This window comes from Microtus pennsylvanicus, chromosome 8 (genome assembly GCF_037038515.1).
Source record: "Microtus pennsylvanicus isolate mMicPen1 chromosome 8, mMicPen1.hap1, whole genome shotgun sequence".
Lineage (NCBI taxonomy): Eukaryota > Metazoa > Chordata > Mammalia > Rodentia > Cricetidae > Microtus > Microtus pennsylvanicus.
The window spans coordinates 51066773-51086513 of NC_134586.1; positions in this window are offsets into that span (position 1 = coordinate 51066773).

Here is a 19741-nt window from a genome sequence, read left to right on the forward strand (position 1 = left end):
TGGTAACTTATCAGACTCAGAGATTTCACTGGTACTTTATAGATAGATAGTTGTATATGCTGAAAGGAAAAGAATTGGCTCAGAATGCCCAAGGCCAAGTTCTTAGCACAAGGGAGATCTATTTACCCAAGAGGGACAGAGGGAAGAGATAAGGGAGATAGAGGAAGAAGAAGAAGAGGAAAAAACAAGGGAAAGGGGACAGAGTATTCATGTTGAGGGGACTGCCTCTGGTTACAGGGAAGACAGCCATGCTACATAGGAAAATGGCAGTTTATAAAGGTACAATTTGTAGTGACTAGGTGAGCAGGCCTGCTTTTCGTCTCGCCCGGCTCCCGCATGGCTAGCTTTACACCAGACATAACAACACACAAATTATATTCATTCAAACACTGCCTGGCCCATTAGCTCTATCCTCTTACTGGCTAACTCTCACATCTTGATTAACCCATTTCATTAACATGTATTGCCACTTGACTGTGGCTTACTGGCATAAGTCTAACCACTGTCTGTCTTGGGTAAGAGAAGCATGGCGTCTGCCTGACTCTGCTTTCTTTCTCCCCTCATTCTGTTTGGTCTACTCCACCTATCTAAATTCTACCCTATCAAAAGGCCAAGGCAGTTTCTTTATTAACCAATGAAACAACAGATAGATAGAAGACCCTCCTACATCAACAATTGAAAATCTTGTGTTAAGATGAGGTGTTTATTTTAATTGAGTACGTTAATTAGGTGAGCCAAGGGGGGTTTTTGATTGCCAGACTTCAATACTTTGATAGCTAAACCTTGGTAGTCAGCCTCAAGAGGAAAGATTGGCCAAATAAGGGAATAGACCTTGGGGGCTAGCTTTAGGAATGTAATCTAATGGTTTTTAGAAAGTCAGAGAAATGGGGAGAAGGATAAGGCCTGACTGCTCAAGTGGCTGGTGTCCCTTCCTATGGAAATATAGAGAGAGAGAGCAATGGAGATATTGGGAGTGTGCAGGCATGAGGAACTGAGTTCAGTCCCCGGAAACTACATAAAAATACAGGCACATACTTTTGATCCCAATTCTGAGGAAGGAGAGACTCGCATATCCTGGGATTCACTAGCCAGTCAGACTAGGTAAACAGGTGGGCCTCTGATCATCTCAGAAAAACATGTGGATGGTGCCCATGGAGGAACAGCACCCACAATAATCCTCTGACCTTCACATACACACATGTACATACATACATGTATGTATACACATACATACATATGAGCCTGCACATACAAGGGCATGTCAGAAGCACCTGTACATATCACTCTCTCTCTCTCTCTCTCTCTCTCTCTCTCTCTCTCTCTCTCTCTCTCTCTCTCTTCTATCTCGCTCTCTCTCTCTCTCTCACACACACACACATATACACATACAAAGCAGTATTTATAGACATATATATTATATATTAACATATTCATATACTTCTCTGGTTTGGCAGCTGGTCGCCATTGGATGAATCTTTTATTAAAAGTTTGTAAGCTATCTTTCTAATCTGAGTAACAAGTCTGCCTAGCTAATAGGCTTAATTTGCTCATTTACATTTTCACAGACTCTTGACTGGCCTGAAACTGCAGTTTTCTGAGGCTACTTTTTTGCAGCTTGGCTGTCAGGCCAGAACCCAGAATCTCAGCTTGCAGCTGAAACTGGGCTGCATGGAGGGACACAAGCCACGCTCTCCACTTGGCAGTGTTCTGCTGGGGACTTGGGACTAGGAGGCCTGGCCCTCATTGCTTGCTGTGCCTGGGCACAGGCCATTTTCAGTGGCCATAGACTAGTACTAGAGGTGGCTGACAAATTTAGCTCATGTTCTCAGGTCTCTGCCATCGCAGCGGCTTTGAGACTGCCACGAGAGACCATGAGCTTAGGCAGGTATAGCCACACCTATTCTTAGACTGCCAGGAGAGACCACAAGCTTAGGCAGGTATAGCCACACCTATTCTTACTATCCTTGCTTTTTTTTTATTTTAAATCTTGTAATCGCAAAATTAGAAGAATTCCTGAATCCTCTCTTCTGTAGAAGCCATAGATTTATCCACTATATGACCCTTGGTTCATGGGCCATATAGCCTCTAGGCATTGCCATCGATCAACTCGGCACTGACTATGGGAAGTATAACCCCTTAAACTTTTCTATCTCCTGCCTTTCCTGGCTCCACTGCATAGCGTGGGTCAGACTCAGCTCGCTACATACAGCATGCGTGCGTGGACTGCCACAGTCTCAGTGGTAACCCAGGCCATTGCCAGGACATGCACCATACTCCATTCTTCCCACCCACTGAGCAGCAACAGAGGCTGCTGCTAGGCGACCACAGCACCACCACTTGCAGGGGCAAAGGCAAGGCTGCACTGTGGCCTCTCCAAGTCCCACAGCAGCCTGAAGATGGCAGTGGATGCGCTGCCAGCAGGAGTGCAGGAATATAATATTTACAAACTCTAAAAGGCAGCTTCGCTTCTGCCTCTCTCCCCACTTCTCTGCTTCCCCCTTCTCTGTCTCTTTCTCCTCTCTCTCTCTCTCTCTCTCTCTCTCTCTCTCTCTCTCTCTCTCTGTCCCCCCTTCACCCTTCCCTTTCCATAACCCCCTGAATAAATATTCAACCTCACTCTGCAAGTCGTATCTATCCATGTCTCTGTCTTCTGACCGCACGCCATGTGTCTCCCTGCCTGGGACCAGCCACTGCTCGGGGACTGGCAACCGTCTCTGCCTGGGACTGGCTGCTCCCATCGCCTGCTGCCTGCCTCCATATGGCCCGCCACCACAGCTTGGGCCACCCCTCTGGGACCTACAGCCGTCTCTGCCTGGGACTGGCTGCTCCCAGGGCCCGCTGCCTGCCTCCATATGGCCCACTACCACCATTTGGGACCTACAGCATTTCTGCTGTCTACTGCTGCAGGGATCTTACAGCATTTTTTTTTTAAATAAAACAACAATGTGTACAGGCCTGGTGAAGTTGGTGCACAGAAAGAGAGAGCTGAAGATGGTGCCTCCAGCTTTTCAAGGATGCCTATTGCATGCACACAGGGGGCTGACATGGCTACATCATACCCAGATGATGGAGCTCATGCATGCGCACAAGAGCTTATGTGGCTGCATCATACATAGGTGATGCAACCATGCAGCATGTGGGGCACATGGGGGGCCTTTTAAGGTCCCTGGGGCGGCTAGATGTTTTTGCCCAAGAGTTTGTCCACAGTGCCCGATCCTGGAACCCGGAAGTGCCAGCCATGCTGCTTGGCTAAAATCATAACAGTCTCTATTAGTTTCAGCTCCTCTAACTATCAAAATACATCTAAGCAACTGCACAGGTAATTGAATACTATTTTCTTGTTCCACATTTACAAATATTTACGGTTTTACTCATGATTGTTGCCCCGCCTTTCTCTTTCCTTTTTTATTATCTACTACTTATCTCTGAGTTCTCATTACTCACCTCTCCACCTGTGCTGCGGTTTTCTTGTGGGGTCCTTCACATACTCCCTTGTATGCCTGGCCACACTTCTGTGCATTTCAGGGTTCACCGGTCAGCCCCACACTGGGGTGCCACATGTTGGAAATCAGTCTTGACAAAATATCACTTTCCAGGGTAGGGGCATGGGAACTTAGAAATATTAGTAAAGAGCCAGGCGGTGGTGGCGCACGCCTTTAATCCCAGCACTTGGGAGGCAGAGGCAGGCGGATCTCTGTGAGTTCAAGATCAGCCTGGTCTACAAGAGCTAGTTCCAGGACAGGCTCCAAAACCACAGAGAAACCCTGTCTCAAAAAAAAAGAAATATTAGTAAAGAATATGAAGATGTGTGAAAATAATAAGACAGAAAAACATAGAATAGTATCAGGAGGGCATTCCAGTGAATACTGAAATCACCTGCATTTAATTTCTAACTGCTTAAAATACCCTTGACCCCAAAAGGTAGGAGTAAGACAAAAAAACTGCATTAACACGACACAAAAAAAAAAATGAACAGATCAGTTGAATATTGTGGGCTACGTCCATAGTTAAACATTCTGTTGCTAGAACAAAATAAGTCACCGTCACGCCCTAGACCAAAACATCCTGTAGGCAACCATCCTACTTCCAATGTTATCTCCTTAAAGGAACTGGAAACTTAGTTGGATCCTTAGACTTTTGTTTGAGGTAGAAACATATCTACTTCTCTATTCCTGAATACAAGATCTGGCTAGCCACACCCATTGACAATGGAAATAGGGTCACATTTTTGGGGGCTCGACAGCAGCTGAAGTAAAAAGCCCCTCCTCCAGTAACAATGATCATACCTGGAGCCAGATCCTGAGTTCTAAAAGGCTTTTCCAATAAAGGCCAGGGACTTTTGGAGAAATAACTGATTTTAGAATGAGGAAAGAAGGTACAGGAACTGAGCCTACAGCACCATGTACTGTCATAAAGTAAAGAAGGTTCAAAAATAATATCATACAAAACCCCAGTACAATGAAATTATGTCAAAGAAGACCTAAAAGAGTTCTCTATCATTAGAGCTCAGAAAATGTGAGCAAGAGAAGAAAGTAGCATTAGTTTTGTAAGACTTTAAGACAATTCTGAAGCCATTTCTGACAATTCTGAATCCTCTCAGCCTCTGTGCCATAGTGCTTCCCTTCCTCCCCTGGAAACCAAGGACCTAACAGCTACACATGCGCGTACTCAATTCCTGAACAATTACCCATATATGTATGTTTTGATTCAGTCCCCTGGGAAACGGGGTCAAAATGACCTCTTACCTCATCTGTTCTGGCAACAGCTCTCCAGCCAATTATTGATAATAGCCCTTTTGAATTAGCTAATCACAACCCCCCTTGATTCTGTGGCCTTTTCCTTTAAAAGTAGCCTGTGCCAGCTATTCGAGGTCTCTCAGCTTCCCGAATGCTGAGGGACCCTGTCATGACAAATTAATAAAATCCTCATGCTTTTGCATCAGCTATGGTGTGAGAGGTGGTCTCTGGGGGCAACTCCTCCTCGGTGTTTGCACTCTAGAGTCCAACAGTTTATGAGTCAAAGTATGAAGTAAATAGCCCTAAATACATACGGTATACTAATGATTGATTAAACAAATGGGATGGGTTAGGCATTTCCCATGCAGGATTCCAAATAATTTACTTTTGAGGAGGTGAACACAACTCCCTACTCCTTAAGTTCAGGCTGTGCTTAGTTTTAGTGACTTCTTCCAAGGAGTAGGACAGGGGCACAGCAAAAATAGTAACCTTGCATCGGAAACACCTGGTGAGTAATAACTCAGCCAGCCAGGTGTTGGGGTTAGCAGGTACATGATAAATCAGGTTGATAGCATATAGCCTTGACGTGATGTGGAGAAAATGGCACTTTGTCCCTATGATCTTTCTCTCAGTTGTAACTCCATAATCATCAGGAAACCTCAGACAAATCCCATTTTAAGGACATCTGTAAATTCCTTCCCTGGTAGCACTATCAAGGTTACCAAGCACAAGGAAGGTCAGAAAATCTGTCATGTCTTGGAGGAGCCTCAAGAGACAAGGTGACTAAATCTGATATGGAGTCCTTGATGGGACCCTGGAGCAGGAAAAGACACCAGGCAACAGCAAGGTAAAGCAAGGTATGGCGTTTAATTAATAGTACTATATCAACACTAGCAAAATAATTGTTACAAACAATCCTGATCATATAAATTCAAAGTTAGTAGGGAAGCTGAGTGTTGAGTCTGTGGGAAAATTTGATACCGCCACTTCAACTTCTCAGTATCTTTTGTTGGTTGCTTGGTTGGTTTGGTTTGGTTTTTCGAGACAAATTTGTTCAGTGTAGCTCTGATGGTGCTGGAACTCACTCTGTAGAACAGGCTGGCCTCAAACTCACAGAGATCTGCCTACACCTACCTGCCTGTGCCTCCTGAATTCTGGGATTAAAGGCGTGCACCACACAGCCCAACTCAACTTCATAGTAGCTAAAAGCATGTTAAAATTTAAACATTTTCTTTAAAACTAAAAGTGTTTCATAACGTAACATTTTAGTCATCTCCATATTGCTTTTCTTCTGGTAACTAGAGAGCTATAGTTTCTTTGAAATCAGGGAAGGAGGGAAGGTGTGTGTGTGTGTGTTGTTATTGTTTCACTATATGCTGTGAGGTCCTATATCTAGTAGCTAGGCCACCAGTGTTTGTTAAATCTTCTGTAGTAGCCTAATAATATATACTTTTAAGTAACATATATTTCTTTTATAAAATGGAAATGGGATGTGGTTAAGCAAAAAGAAGCATGATCACTCGTGACTTCATAAGGTCTGAAAAGATCACCTAGGTAATGTTTTGATGTGTCTTTACATATTCTTCCCTGGCCACTATAAAATTTGAATTACATATTACTTAGTGTTTTAAAACATATTTTTACAAATAGTATGTTGTGAATTTTTCCCATCTCATTAATAAATGCTTTGAATCATACAATGGGAGTTTTAATGGTTAGATAATGTTCAACTGTTAAGTCTGTGGAAAGCCCAGGAGAGGAGGGAATCTGAGAGGCAGAACAAAGAATCCGGGGGATGTGAGCAACGGTGGTCATGCTGGGTCCTTGGTGCTGGACTTGTTGAGATGGTGGCACAGAGGGGAAAGTAGACTTCAAACCCACCATCCTACACACCAGAGCTTCTAGAGAGGCTGACAATGTCTTGTCTTCTCCACTGCAACTGACAGTGTGTCTGTTCACCTACAATCCAGAAGCATCCTAAGGCCAAGCTATTTCTCCATCTCATTAGATGAGTGGCAGCGAGGCTCAGGGGTTAGTTCTCAGGCACTGAATAACCCTGCAGTGTCTTTGTAGGGCTTCAACATTATCAGCTCCAAGATGCTTTCTGACCCATTTGTAGAGCACTGGAGTGTTGCCAGGGAAGAAATAACTAGGGGATGCTGTTTGTCCCACCTATCCTCAGAATATTTATAAAGCACAGGGTAACTTGCAGGGTATGGGGATTGACAACATGCTACAAATCCTTCATCAGTTTCTATCCCTCCCCCCAAATCGACTTCCATAGAGGTAATCCACAGAACAAACCCAACTTGGAATACCCTAAACAATCATGCCCCAGTCATTAGAGTGATGGTTATATCTGGAAGCAGAAAAACAAGTGAAAACCAATTGCTTGGTCCCAAATCCTTAAATACCTATGTGGAAGCCAAGCTGAAAGGAAAATTTTATGCGAGTGGGATGCTGTGAGTGGCTGCCTATTTTTGACTGCTCTAACAAGGACATTTAGAAAACAATGAATGCTGACATGGGTGGGAGGCAGTCACGAAAGTGTGGGATTAGTGTAGATTGGGGATTTGAATAGCACGTAGGCGACCGCTGACATTTGAGAACTTTCATCGGAGCTGAATTGTAGATGTAGGAATTAGATGTGTGGGACAAACCAACACCTGATTCACTGTGGTGAGGAGGAGAGCTATGAAATGCCATCCCATGGTCGTGACATGCTTATTGCACTCACGGACTCCCAGCAGCAGTGGGTACCTGCACAAAATCAGACCAGTCAAAATGACAGCATAGATGGGGGGAGGGGGAGAGAGAAATGCAACTCTACCAAAACAAAACAAACAAAGAAAAAAGTACCCCTAAAGCTGATTTAAAAAATTAGCAAAGTAATGGGATATAAAATCAACACACAAAAATGAGTAGCTTTATTATATATTGACACAAATGTGCTGAAAAAGAAATCCAGGAAACAATCCCATTCACAATAAGAAACACACAAAATAAGATTCCTGGGCATAAACCTTAGCAAGAAAATGAAAGAGTCCCACAGTGAAAACTTGAGACTGGAGAAAGGAACTGAGAAAGGCACTGGAAGGAATGCAAGAATCATGACGAACGCTTGGTGAATGGCATCTCATGAAACTGAAGAGCTTCTGTGCAGCAAAAACACTGTCAGTTAGAAACCAGTCCAGTCAATGGAGGACTGTCTGGAGGTCTCTGTGCTTTAAACTGAAACTAAAACAGTTACATGAACCCCCAGATCTATGACCCCTGGGTGTCCACTCAGATGACTTCACATCCTACCCCACAAATATTTCCCACCCACATTTCTTGCTGCTCTTTTCATAAGAGCCAGAAAATGGAAACAACCCAGATGTCAATTAGCAGATGAATGGATAGAGTACATGTGGTATGCATACCCGATCGATTATTACTCAGCTGCAAACAAAAATGAAATAGTGAAGCTACAGGTAATGTGTGAAACTGGAGAAGGTCATACTGGGTGAAGTAACACAGGCTCAGGAACACAGATGTCACATTGTTATGGTAAAAGTAAAATGATGCAGGTACCCGAGTGGTGGCAGTGGGCAGCGGGCACGAGGCCATGGTGGGCCATGAAGGCAGCCGGGTCCCAGACAGGGAGCCGCAGGGTGGGTGAGAGACAGAGACGTTCCATGCAGAGAAAGTTGGTATTTATTTAGTGGGTTATGGAAGGGAAGGGGAAAGGGGGTAAGAAGAGAAAGGGGAAGAGCAGAGAGAGGAAGAGAGAGAAAGAGAAACAGAGAAGGGGGAAGGGGAGAAGTAGGGAGAAGGGAGAGGCAGAAGCTACCTCTTCAGGAAAGAGGGACATGGAAAGGAAAGGAACTCAGTCTGGAAGGGGAAGGAAGATCTGCTTGCCTCAGCGGATGGGAGAGTGGGCAGGGCTTGTCTCTTAAAGGGACAGGACAGACCATTACACACATGCTCTTACTTAAGTTGATCATAGCTGCAAATAGTTTGTTTTGTGCATTTAAGTTGGAGCAGAAAAGCCCTTAGTAAAGATGTCTTCATCCTGAGTGAGTTTATGTCCCTGAATCATTATACTGGCAAAGTAGGATCAGAAGTTGGTTTATTATTTTGCTAACTGAAAGCAATTTCACATCACTGCAGTACAAAATTGTCATGTAAGATCTCAAAGTCTGGGTCCAGATTCTGGCCCCATGATTTCCTAGCTAATAGGGAAAGTGGTGACTCACAGAGTATTTCTCAATTATAGTTTTTTTCTTCCATGAAATGAAAGAGACTAATAATAAATTCCCATCCCACAACCTCTACCACCCAAACTGACATTGTTATGTGATTTCCCTGGGATGGGAGAAGTTGTAAGAACTGAGAAATGGTTGTTTGTTCATGGACTGAGTTAATATTGTCAGCTTCACAAGGTCTGGATTGAACTAGGAGACAAACTCCTGGGTCTGTCTGAGAGGCAGTTTATAGGCTGATCAATTGAGGTAGGAAGAGCCATATTAAGTATGGGTAGCACCATTCTATGGACTGGAGAACCAGACTAAATAAAAGGAGAAAGTGAGCTAGTATTGGCATGCATCTCTGATTGTTTCCTGATGGTGGACACAGTGTGTCCAGCTACTTCACACTCATGCCATCATGCTGGACTATATCTCCTTGCTCTATGGTCAAAAGCAAAACAAAACAACAACAAAATGCTTTCTTTCCTTACGTTGGTTTGGTGGGCTATTGATTACAGCAATGAATTAAGCAACTAATGCAAGCTGTTTTAACCAACTTTACTCACCTGAAGTCAAAATAATTCTGTCCCTAGAAGAAAGAGAAAAGTTTTCCTCTGTACTCTTTTCCATACTAGGGTTCCAAGGGACTCTCTGTTCACAAAAGAGAAGGGTTTTCAACTTGCCTAAAGCAGGGGATGGCTAAGTAGCGGTTGTATGTGGGCACATTGATCACATGGTAACAGCAAGGCTAACGTGGTGAGCCATGCCCGAGTTGGTTCCCAGGTGCTAGAAACTGGGAAGGGAATTCTCTCCATGAGTTACCTTGAGGTCCACACCAAGAGAACAGCATTGCCTGGAGCCCAGTCCACAGTCCTATCATGAAGAGGGCACCTCAGGTTCCCACAGCCAAGACTGCCAGCACACTGTGTCTACAAGTCCCCCATTATGGAGTCCTACTTAAATTTTAGGATTTATAAGTCTCTGCTCTTTCTCTCCTACCACTAAGAAGTAAGTTCATTAATAGAGACCTGTGACCCCGTCGTTAGCAATAAGGCATGTAGCAGATACACATGGAAACTTTGACATGGAGCTAGAAAACCTGGTTCTGATTTCATCTGCAAAACTCACCAGCTTAGCATCAGGCAAGAGGCCCCTAGGGTTAAGAATCACATTTTAACCTTAGGTTAATGAGAATTACTATAGCCTTCAGCAGGATGGTTTGTATTGGCTTGAATGTTCCTAGTGTTTCCCTGAGTGCTGGGCTGTATGGGCTTAGTGTTCTGCCTGTCTTCCCTACCAAAGTCTGGCAAGGTAGGGTCCCATCACCTCTGCTTTGCAGAGGGCATCTTTTGATGTTTTACACAGTGTGTATTGAAATGTTATGGGTGTCTTGATACCCATGGAAACCCTTGCTTGTTTTCTGTTCTTTTTCTATCTAAACTCACTCCGTGCTAAGGCCATCTGGCTTCATGACCTTAAATACCTTTGAGATGCTAATGCTTCTTTAAGATAACTTAACTGCTTCTTTAAGATAAGGTCTCAGGAAGACTAGACTGGCTCTTAATTTACTGTGAAGCTGAAGATGACCTTAAACTTCTGTTCCTCCTCCCTCTACAGAGTGCTGGGAACACAGGCACACACTACTATGCCTGGTTTATGTGGTGCTGTGGGTCACACTCAGGGCTTCATAAATGTTAGGCAAGGGCTCTACCAACAGATCTATGACCCCAGCAACTTTAACTTACTATGTGGAGCCCAGACTCTCCCCTGCACTTCAGATACTCACATTTAACTGCTCCCTCAGCACCTAAATCTGGTCAGCCATCTGAGCATGCCCTTAGCTGAGGCCCTGCTATTCCTCCCCAAATGTGCCCTGTCCTCGTTATTGTCTACTCAGTGTGCATGAACTTTGAATCTTTGAAATTGCTCAGGTCAGAGTCTTCGAGGTCACTATAACCATGGCAAAGTCCTGTGTTAACCCCAACTCCAAGGTGCTTCCGTGTGGCTATCTGGAACCATCTCCAGGGAATTCCAATGTTACGTCTCCCTGGGACTACTGCAGGAGCCTTCTAACTGGGCTCTCCCTGCTTCTGGCTTCTGCTGTCTGTTCTCAACAGACAGCCAGGGGGCATTGGGAAGATTGTTGGATGATGCCCCAGCACCCCCCATGGATGTCCCTCTCTTCATAGTGAAGTCTGTGATCTACTGGATAACATGGCCCTGTTGGGCTCCTCTCCTATGAATCTCACCCTTCCTGACTCTTCTCCAGCCTTCTTTCATCCTGGCTCTTTCTTCCACTACACCAGATGCAGAACTTCTCTCTGCCATGAAGTTTCAGCTCCCAGAGGTTCACACCTCACTTTCTGCTGTCTGAATTTAAACATCTTTAGTGAGCTCTTATAAGGTCAGTTCTGGGGGAGAGACAAGAGGATATTGGGGCTTGCTAGCCCACCAATCTAGCAAATCAGTAAACTCCAAATCAGTGAGAGAGACCCCCATCTCAAAAACTAAGGTGAACAGTAACTGAAGAAGACACCTAAGGTTGGCCTCTGGCATACAACACCATATACACAACTGCACACATGCACACACCCTCATGCATACACACGCACATACACAGTGCTGATGGAGTCATCTGTCTATGTGTTACTTTCATTGGTTAATAAAGAGACTGCCTTGGCCTTTTGATAGGGCAGAAAATTAGGTGGGCAGAGTAGACAGAACAGAATGCTGGGAAGAAGGAAAGTGAGGCAGTCGCCATGATTCTCCAACCCGAGATGGACACAGGTTAGGATCTTTCCCGGTAAGCCACCACCTCGTGGTGCTACACACATTAATAAATATGGGTTAAAGCAAGATGTGAGAATTAGCCAATAAGAGGCTGAAACTAATGGGCCAGGCAGTGTTTAAAAGAATACAATTTGTGTATTGTTATTTTGGGGCATAAGCTAGCCAGGCGGCCAGGAGCCAGGTGGCAGGAACACAGCCCGCTGCCCACAGCTCATCACTACACAATGCACATATAAAATAAATATAAGATAAAATACCAACACACAACACCTCTGCTCCTTCCATTCCCAGTTTTTCTTTCCTCAGAGTACATAACTGGCCTACACTACTACAGGTCTGACTTACCTATCATCCCCTGCAGTTGACCTCCAAGAGCTGCCAGTTGGTTATATTCACAGCGCCATTGTCATGAGTACAGTGCCTGACACTTAGTAGGTGCTCTATAAAATATTTGGAATTAATGAATAAGTAACTCTACCCTCAGAGATAGAGAAATTGCCCTCTCTTCAAGAGGTCAAAGCAGGCAGGCCTATTGACAGTCCGAGGTTAATATTTGTGAGATAGAGAAAGAGGGGCTCAGACACTGCCTCTGAAGTGCTGTTCTCACCAAAAACAAAAACAAAGCTAAACAAAAAAACCCTAGTTTCTCAGAACTCTCAGGGAGCTGCCCCAGTGCAGGAAGCTGGAGCCGACAGAGCTGACACTGCTGCCTCCTGGAGTTCTGAGGATAACCCAAATTCATAGCCCTTGACACCGCCTGTCAGACTCCACTGCCTTTGTGGCTAAATTTGTATTATCTTAGCATAATTAGCCCAGTTTTTGTCATCCCACAGCTGCTAAGTATGCAGTGGCTGTGTCGTGTTATGGCTCCTCTCGGAAGCAGATGACATATCATGAAATATTTATTATAGAAAAAACAAGTGCAGGCTTTCTTAATTATTACCACTGACTGCTTCGCCCTGGAAGTCTCAGAGAGCAGACTGCTTGCATTGGGACCCTTTCCTTTGGGTCATTGTCTTCTGAGGCATTTGGGGTGCATTTTCTGACTTCCTTCCAAAGCTCCCCTCAGCTGGGCTGGCTGCCTCTCTGTTTGTTTTGCCCACTCCGCGTTGCCTTTTGTTTCAGCGCTTACATCTCATCGCCTGTTCCAGATGAATAATATTGCTCCAAAAGCTGGAGCCCCATAAAACTCTTATTGCTCATTATCTCTCCTGGCTAGAATTAGCAGGAAACTAGACACTGGGGTTTTTTCCTGGTTCGTGTATTAATATAGAAAAGTAATTTCTTTCCCCGGGACTCCCAGAGTGTATCTTTGGAGTGGGGAAAGTGGTCTTGGGGCACAAGTTAATGACTTCATGTCGCTGCAAAAAAGGACCTGCTTGTTGCTTAAGAAAACTGCTGATGAGTTCTTGGATGGGCAAGTCAGTTGGAAAGTGAACTGCACTGTGGCTCTGAGGTCCTGGAAGGAAATAAACCTAGCAGGTGCCACTCTGCTCACACCCTGCCTTTTCCTGTTTCTTCTCTCTTTGTTCTCTTGTCCCTACTGGCCCCTCTAGGTGATGATGGGAAACTCCCATAATGATTTGCCACAATAGCAATGCCCAGGGTGTTACAGCTCCAGCAAGGGCTCCTAGGGAGGATGGAAAGTCTAAACTGTGTGAGGTCCTTCAGAGGGTTAGCTAGCTAGCCAAGAAGGCAACCAATGATCTTGGGCTCCCTCTCTACACTCCTGAGTCTGTGTCTTCAGAGACACCAGGAAACTGGAACCTTTTCTCCCTCCTCTCCTTCATTTCTCTCCGACAGGCTTTTGCTGCATAGCCCAGGCTAGCCCCAAACTCATGATCTTTCAGACAACAGGCGTGTGTCAACCAAGCCTGTGCAGTGGCCGAGGACTCCATCTTAAGCCTGAGTCCAACCCTGTAAGCAACACGAGGCTGTTAAAACAATACCAGGATTCAGGCTGGATCTTTCATTCTATCATTACATTTGTGAATCTATGTTAGTTCTGATATGGACAGAGCAGGTTGGGCAGAAGAGAGAATGCTTTCAAAGCTCGGACCTAGACATTGGAAGTGACTTTAGTGGAATGAACCAGTGTCCAGGATGTTCCTCTAGATTCAAACCTCAAACATGGAGGTGGATCTAGCAGGGTTGGAGGTTGGATGTGTTGTGGGAGGGGCTGGTGGACTGGTGATAGGTAGGGTTGGTCCTGGCAAAGGCTTGGAGATTGGATGCAGTTCAGGCAGGGTTGGCTAAACTAGGCTGGGGCACTGGATGTGGGACCCAGGCTAGATCTCATGGGTTGGGAATGGTACTGAGGGATCCAAGAATAAAAATAAAAAATGTAGATTCCAGAAATAAGAATGTAGAAATAAATAAATATAAAGTTGTAAGCCTAGGAGAATGAGAGCAGACTGTCTGCAGCTTTCTCAGTAGCTTAAGGATTAACTGTTAACAGTGGGGTTACTCTGCTTTACAACCCATAGCTCTATTTGTGAGGCTGAAGTGGCCCTCTGCAAACTGAGGGTCAGCTTTTAGATACCCGCTCCCCCTGCCATTCATGACCAGCAATTGATGTGAGCTGAGTTAACTTTTTTTTTCCGATGAATTTAAAACAGTTTAATATTAATATGATTTTCTTTTTTTAGAAACATGTTATTTAATTTTAATTGGGGTGAATTAAAAGAGAGTCAAATAACTTATTTTACAACTTCTAAAGTGATAAGTTAAAAGATGATTTCTAAATATCAACTTTATAACAAACATTTCAAGGACATCTCAGAATATGTATATTCATACAAATTCATGTTTTGCTTTGGGTCTTTACATGAAATTTTTGTAAAATTACCTATGAAAAGAACAGAAACAATTTAGTTGCTCCTTATAAAGATTAGTTATAATTTCTGTTTATCTTTGATAACTTAGGAAAGATCCTGTAGAGAGATGTAGATTTCTATTATCAAATGAAATTTAGGATTATGTTAAAATCTACAGGAAATTCTTTTTTTTTCTCCCATGATTTCTTTTTTTTTTGTTTATTTTTTTTTTAGTTGTTGCAAAAAAAGAATTTCCCATTTCCCTCCCCCTCCTCGCACATATCACTCCCTCCCTCCACTCCCCTCCCCCTCTCCCCCTTCCCCCCCACTCCATTCCCCCTCCCTCTCGAGAATGAATGATGTAAAGAATGTGACTTTTGACTTTTTGGTTGTGCATTTTTCACATACCCTTCCCTGCCATGTGAAACTGGCAGTGTCAGGGGAGGTGCAGAGCCTTGATAAACACTGTCAAGGAACGCTAGGAAACAAACAATGGACTAAACACAAACACTAGTTTAACTGAACAACCCCATCACTAAAAATTGTAAAGAAGTGCAATTTGTGTCTAAGTTTCACTTCAAGATTGTAAAAGTTCACAGAGACCCACACTGGAGCACTGGACTGAGCTCCCAAGGTCCAAATGAGGAGCAGAAGGAATGAGCAAGGAAGTCAGGACCACAAGGGGTGTGCCCACCCACTGAGACCGTGGGGCTGATCTATTGGGAGCTCACCAAGGCCAGCTGGACTGGGAATGAAAGAGCATGGGATAAAACCGGACTCTCTAAACATGGTGGACAATGAGGGCTGATGAGAAGCCAAGGACAATGGCACTGGGTTTTGATTCTACTGCATTGACTGGCCTTGTGGGAGACTAGTCTGTTTGGAAGCTCACCTTCCTAGACCTGGATCGGGGGAGGACCTTGGACTTCCCACAGGGCAGGGAACCCTGACTGCTCTTAGGACTGGAGAGGGAGGGGGAGTGGGGGGAGTGGAAGGGAAATGGGAGGAGGGGAGGAGGTGGAAATTTTTAATAAATAAATAAGTAAAAGATTGTAAAAGTTCCTTTGTTATTGCCTAATTAAATGTGGGGTTTAAAAGCTGGTCCTTTGTCACAGCCTTACAAACCCATCTCTGGCTGTGGTCTCAGCTAACTGATAAGCTTCTTGTGTGCCCCATGGAGACTTATTTTTATAACTTTTAATTTTTTTCCTGGAATAAAGTTTGCTTCTGGTTTATTAGACTTTGGTGGTCTGTCCCCACCTTTATGCAACCCCTGTGGACCCAGAAGTACACGAGAAGAAGAAGGATTAAGGAGACTTCTCAGAATAGACGCTGGACAAGGATGTGGGAGATCTATTGAGGTTTGGTGCAACACAGAAGAAATCTGTGGGTGGTGGCCGTTAGGGAGGGTCCTGGCAGAATCCTAAGGGTAGGTTTTAGCTCAGGTGGGTGGGGGGGCAGATTACACCGGGACACTGGATGTGGGACCCAGGCTGGGTCTGGTAGACTGGGGAGAAGGTTTGGCTACAGATGGTCAAGGAGACTCACAGAAGCAGCAGGTGGGAAATCCAACTGGGTGCAGAGGGGACCTTTAGGTAGTGGTAGGGAGGGGGATTCTGGTTCTAACATCCTTTGTACTCTCTTAACGAGTAGGTAGAATTTATCTTCCAATTCCCACTTCATAGGTGCAAAGTGTGAGAAATTGGGCACAACTACAGATTCAGCTCTATCGCTAGCTTGAACTTCCAAATGCAGCCAGGCAGCAGCGCGTGCCCCACTGGAAAGACTTCTGCAGGCCAGCATAAGGACCAAAGGCCAGTGTGACTCCGTGACTGCCCTATGCTTGCCTTTGTGTCCTATGCTATGTAAACAAATAAGCCTGAGGCAGGAAAACAATAAAAAACCCTATAGGATACAAAGGCCCTTGAATTCATCTCCATATGGCCTTAGAGTTATCTACTCTGAATTTTTTAAATTTATTATTCCCTGCAATTCACAAAATATTATTGTTCTCTTGTGTAAATGTAAATAGCATATTCATTTTGATTGCCTTTAATCTATATAATAGTATGTTATGAATGCTTCTGTGAATTTTATTTTTCATGACTGCAACACCTCCCCATTACAATCAATGCTGGTCACCCCCAAACATTTCAACTCATAAAAGGCAAATGATTTTTCTTCCCAGGTAAAGGAAATGATGATCACTGATCTGTAAGTGAGTTGGCTAGAAGCTGGGGTGGGAATACACAGTTCCAAGCCAAGCTAGAGTTAACTGGCCTTGACTGGATCGTCACAGCACATTCTGAGGCCACTGTGAGTTGGGTTGTTTTGAGCATCTAGTTTGTGTTAGCTTTATCAGCACAGGCTTTTTCTATTCCAAATGATTTTTACCCTCCGTATTTTTGCATCCCCTCTTCTTCTCTGGATTTGCAGAGATAGAGATAGATTGATACTGTGTGTGTGTGTGTGTGTGTGTGTGTGTGTGTGTGTGTGTGTGTGTGTGTGTGTAACATAAAGGGGGTCCTGTTTGTTGGTGTTTTTGTCCTGCCCGGTACCCCACAGCTGTTTAGCCCCAAAGAAAATCACACATAGGTCTCCATAAATTATAAGCTGATCGGCCCATTAGCTCTAGCCTCTCTCTGGCTAACTCTCACATCTTGATTAACCGTTTTTCTGATCTATGTTAGCCATGTGGCTCAGTACCTTTTTTCAGTGGGGCAGATCACATCCTGCTGCTTTGCTGGTCTGGGCAGGAGTGGGAGGAATCAACTTCCTCCTTCCCAGAATTCTTCTGTTCTCATTACATCATTTTTACTTCCTGTCTGGTTTTCCCACCTATATTTCCTACCTGGCCAATCAGCGTTTATTTAAAATATGATAGACAGAATACAGACAATTCTCCTGCATGTGTGTGTGGGTGTGGGTATGTGTGTTCAGGTATGTATGCATGTAAATACATAGATGTGGAGGCCAGAGGTTAATGTCAGGTGTCTTCTTCAGTTCGTTCTTCACAATAACTTTTGAAACATGGTGTCTCACTGAATCTAGAACTGACCAATTCAGCGAGACTGGCTGGGCAGTAGGCCGGGAGAGCTGTCTCTCTCTGTCTTCTCAGGACTCAGAATACACGTGATAGTTTACCATGGCTTTTCCCATGAGTTCTGAGGATCAAAGTCTGGTCCATGTGTTTCACAGCGAGCATTTTACCCCGAGCCATCTTCCCTGTCCTTACTCATCCTTTTAGAGGCCAGACTTTCGGCCTCATAGATCATTTCTATTTTCCTGCCATTTTTTTTCTTTGTCATTGTTTTGGTTTTACTTCGCTTGAAATGTCCTTTCTTTGAATTTGTCTGCAGTGTTCTGTTTTGCTTGTTTGTTTACTGATTCCTTCAGTTATTTGTTTAGTTTCTAGATAGCCAAGCATCTCTCATTTTCTTACATGAACACCACATGTCATGAACTTCTTGCCAGCTCTGGTTTTGATCTCATCTTGACTCCTTAAATCTGTCAGTGTTGTCTAGGATGCTGCTGTAATAACAGTACCAATTTCTCCTTTGATCAAAACAGCAAAGATTACTGTGAACAAGTTCCCAGTTGATGCTACTGATAGTGGGTTCATGTACCACATTTTATAAAGCATCCCTTCCTTTTAGTTCCTATTGTCCCCTTTGTTTACTGATTCTTTAAGGTAATGAGCCTTAATCTATGAAATAGGTATCCTTCAACACCAAAGTCACTTAGCCCTTTTGTTATCTTTTTAGGCACCCTCTGAAGCTGTTTTTATTCAGTCTTCCTTTTCAGGCAGGGAGTTTTCTTAGCAAGGCACCATTTGGGAATTTGACTCTGGATACTGACCTGGCATGGTCTTATTGAACTTGCCAGAACCACAAGGAAAGGCATTTCAGAGAGTCCATCTACTGGGCCATTCCAGCAGGACTCATTCCTCTTCCTTAAGTTACCCTCCTTAAAAGTGCTCGACAGATTGAAATTCTATTGCATAGGATAACCTTTACTCTAGCTGCTACACCAGCCTCCTACTTCAGTGAAGTTCCTTCCGTATGAGTTACCAGCAAGGCAAGTCAGAGAGAGACCTGCCCCCTACTTTCTAGGCAAGAGTAGGGCAGCCTACTGGAAAGCTCCATGTAACAAGCCTAGTGAAGATTACTTGCACCAAGCAGATTGTCACCCCACAAAGTCAGACTTAGTTTCCATTTTTTCTCACGATAAAAGGTTATAAGGCTGTTCATGAACAAAAAGTTGAGATCCTTCTGTGGCAAGAGAGAGTTAAGTGAATATGCCTTCTAAAGCAACTCTCATAGCATTTGATTGCTCCAATGACAGCGCTCATCAAAAAGGGAAGCAGGAGCAATTCCCCTGGGCAGGGCAATAACAAGAAGTAGGTTTGGAGTTTAATTATTATTTTCAGCTTTTCTGTAGTTGAGTCAATTTCTAAGCACTGGTATCTGAGACAGATTGATCACTCTAATCAGCCATTCTGGGCACATTTCTGTTAAAAAGCCAGACTCCTAAAGTTGAGGGTTAAAGTCTTATGAACCAGTTCTGGCTGCTCGTCACTAGGATTAGGGGATAGGGAGCACATGTCTCCACCCAGCACCATGGAAACAAGTGTGTGTGTAGCAAATGAGAACTATGTGCTAACCACTGGGAGCTATATCTTACAGGAAGCACATGTCATGAGCATCTAGGAATGAATTTTAAAGATTTACTCAATGGAAATCAAGGCATGTGATAGTTCTTGTATCTTTGAGTCTAGACCCCAAACTGTACCTATTAAGCCACCATATTAATTTCCATATTGATTTTTGTAACAGCCACTAAAAGCTTAAGGAATCTTGGGTGGTCCTTCATTGATGGCAGGAAGAAAACAAAAGGATGAAACTGGCCCAGAAACATATTTCAAAATGAGTCTTTGCCCAAACAAATATTTTCTGCTTCCAAATAAAGATGTTGTGAATTTAACTATGAAAAATACGTTGCATTTGTTTAATTATGCATTGTATTTATGTCACAGAATATTTCTTTAACTATGTAAAGATGTGTTGCATTTGTTTAATTATGTAAAGATATGTTGCTGTTTTACCTTGCCTGCCTAAGGAATCTGATTGGTCTTATGAAAAGCTGAACAGCCAATAGAGAGTGAGGAGGT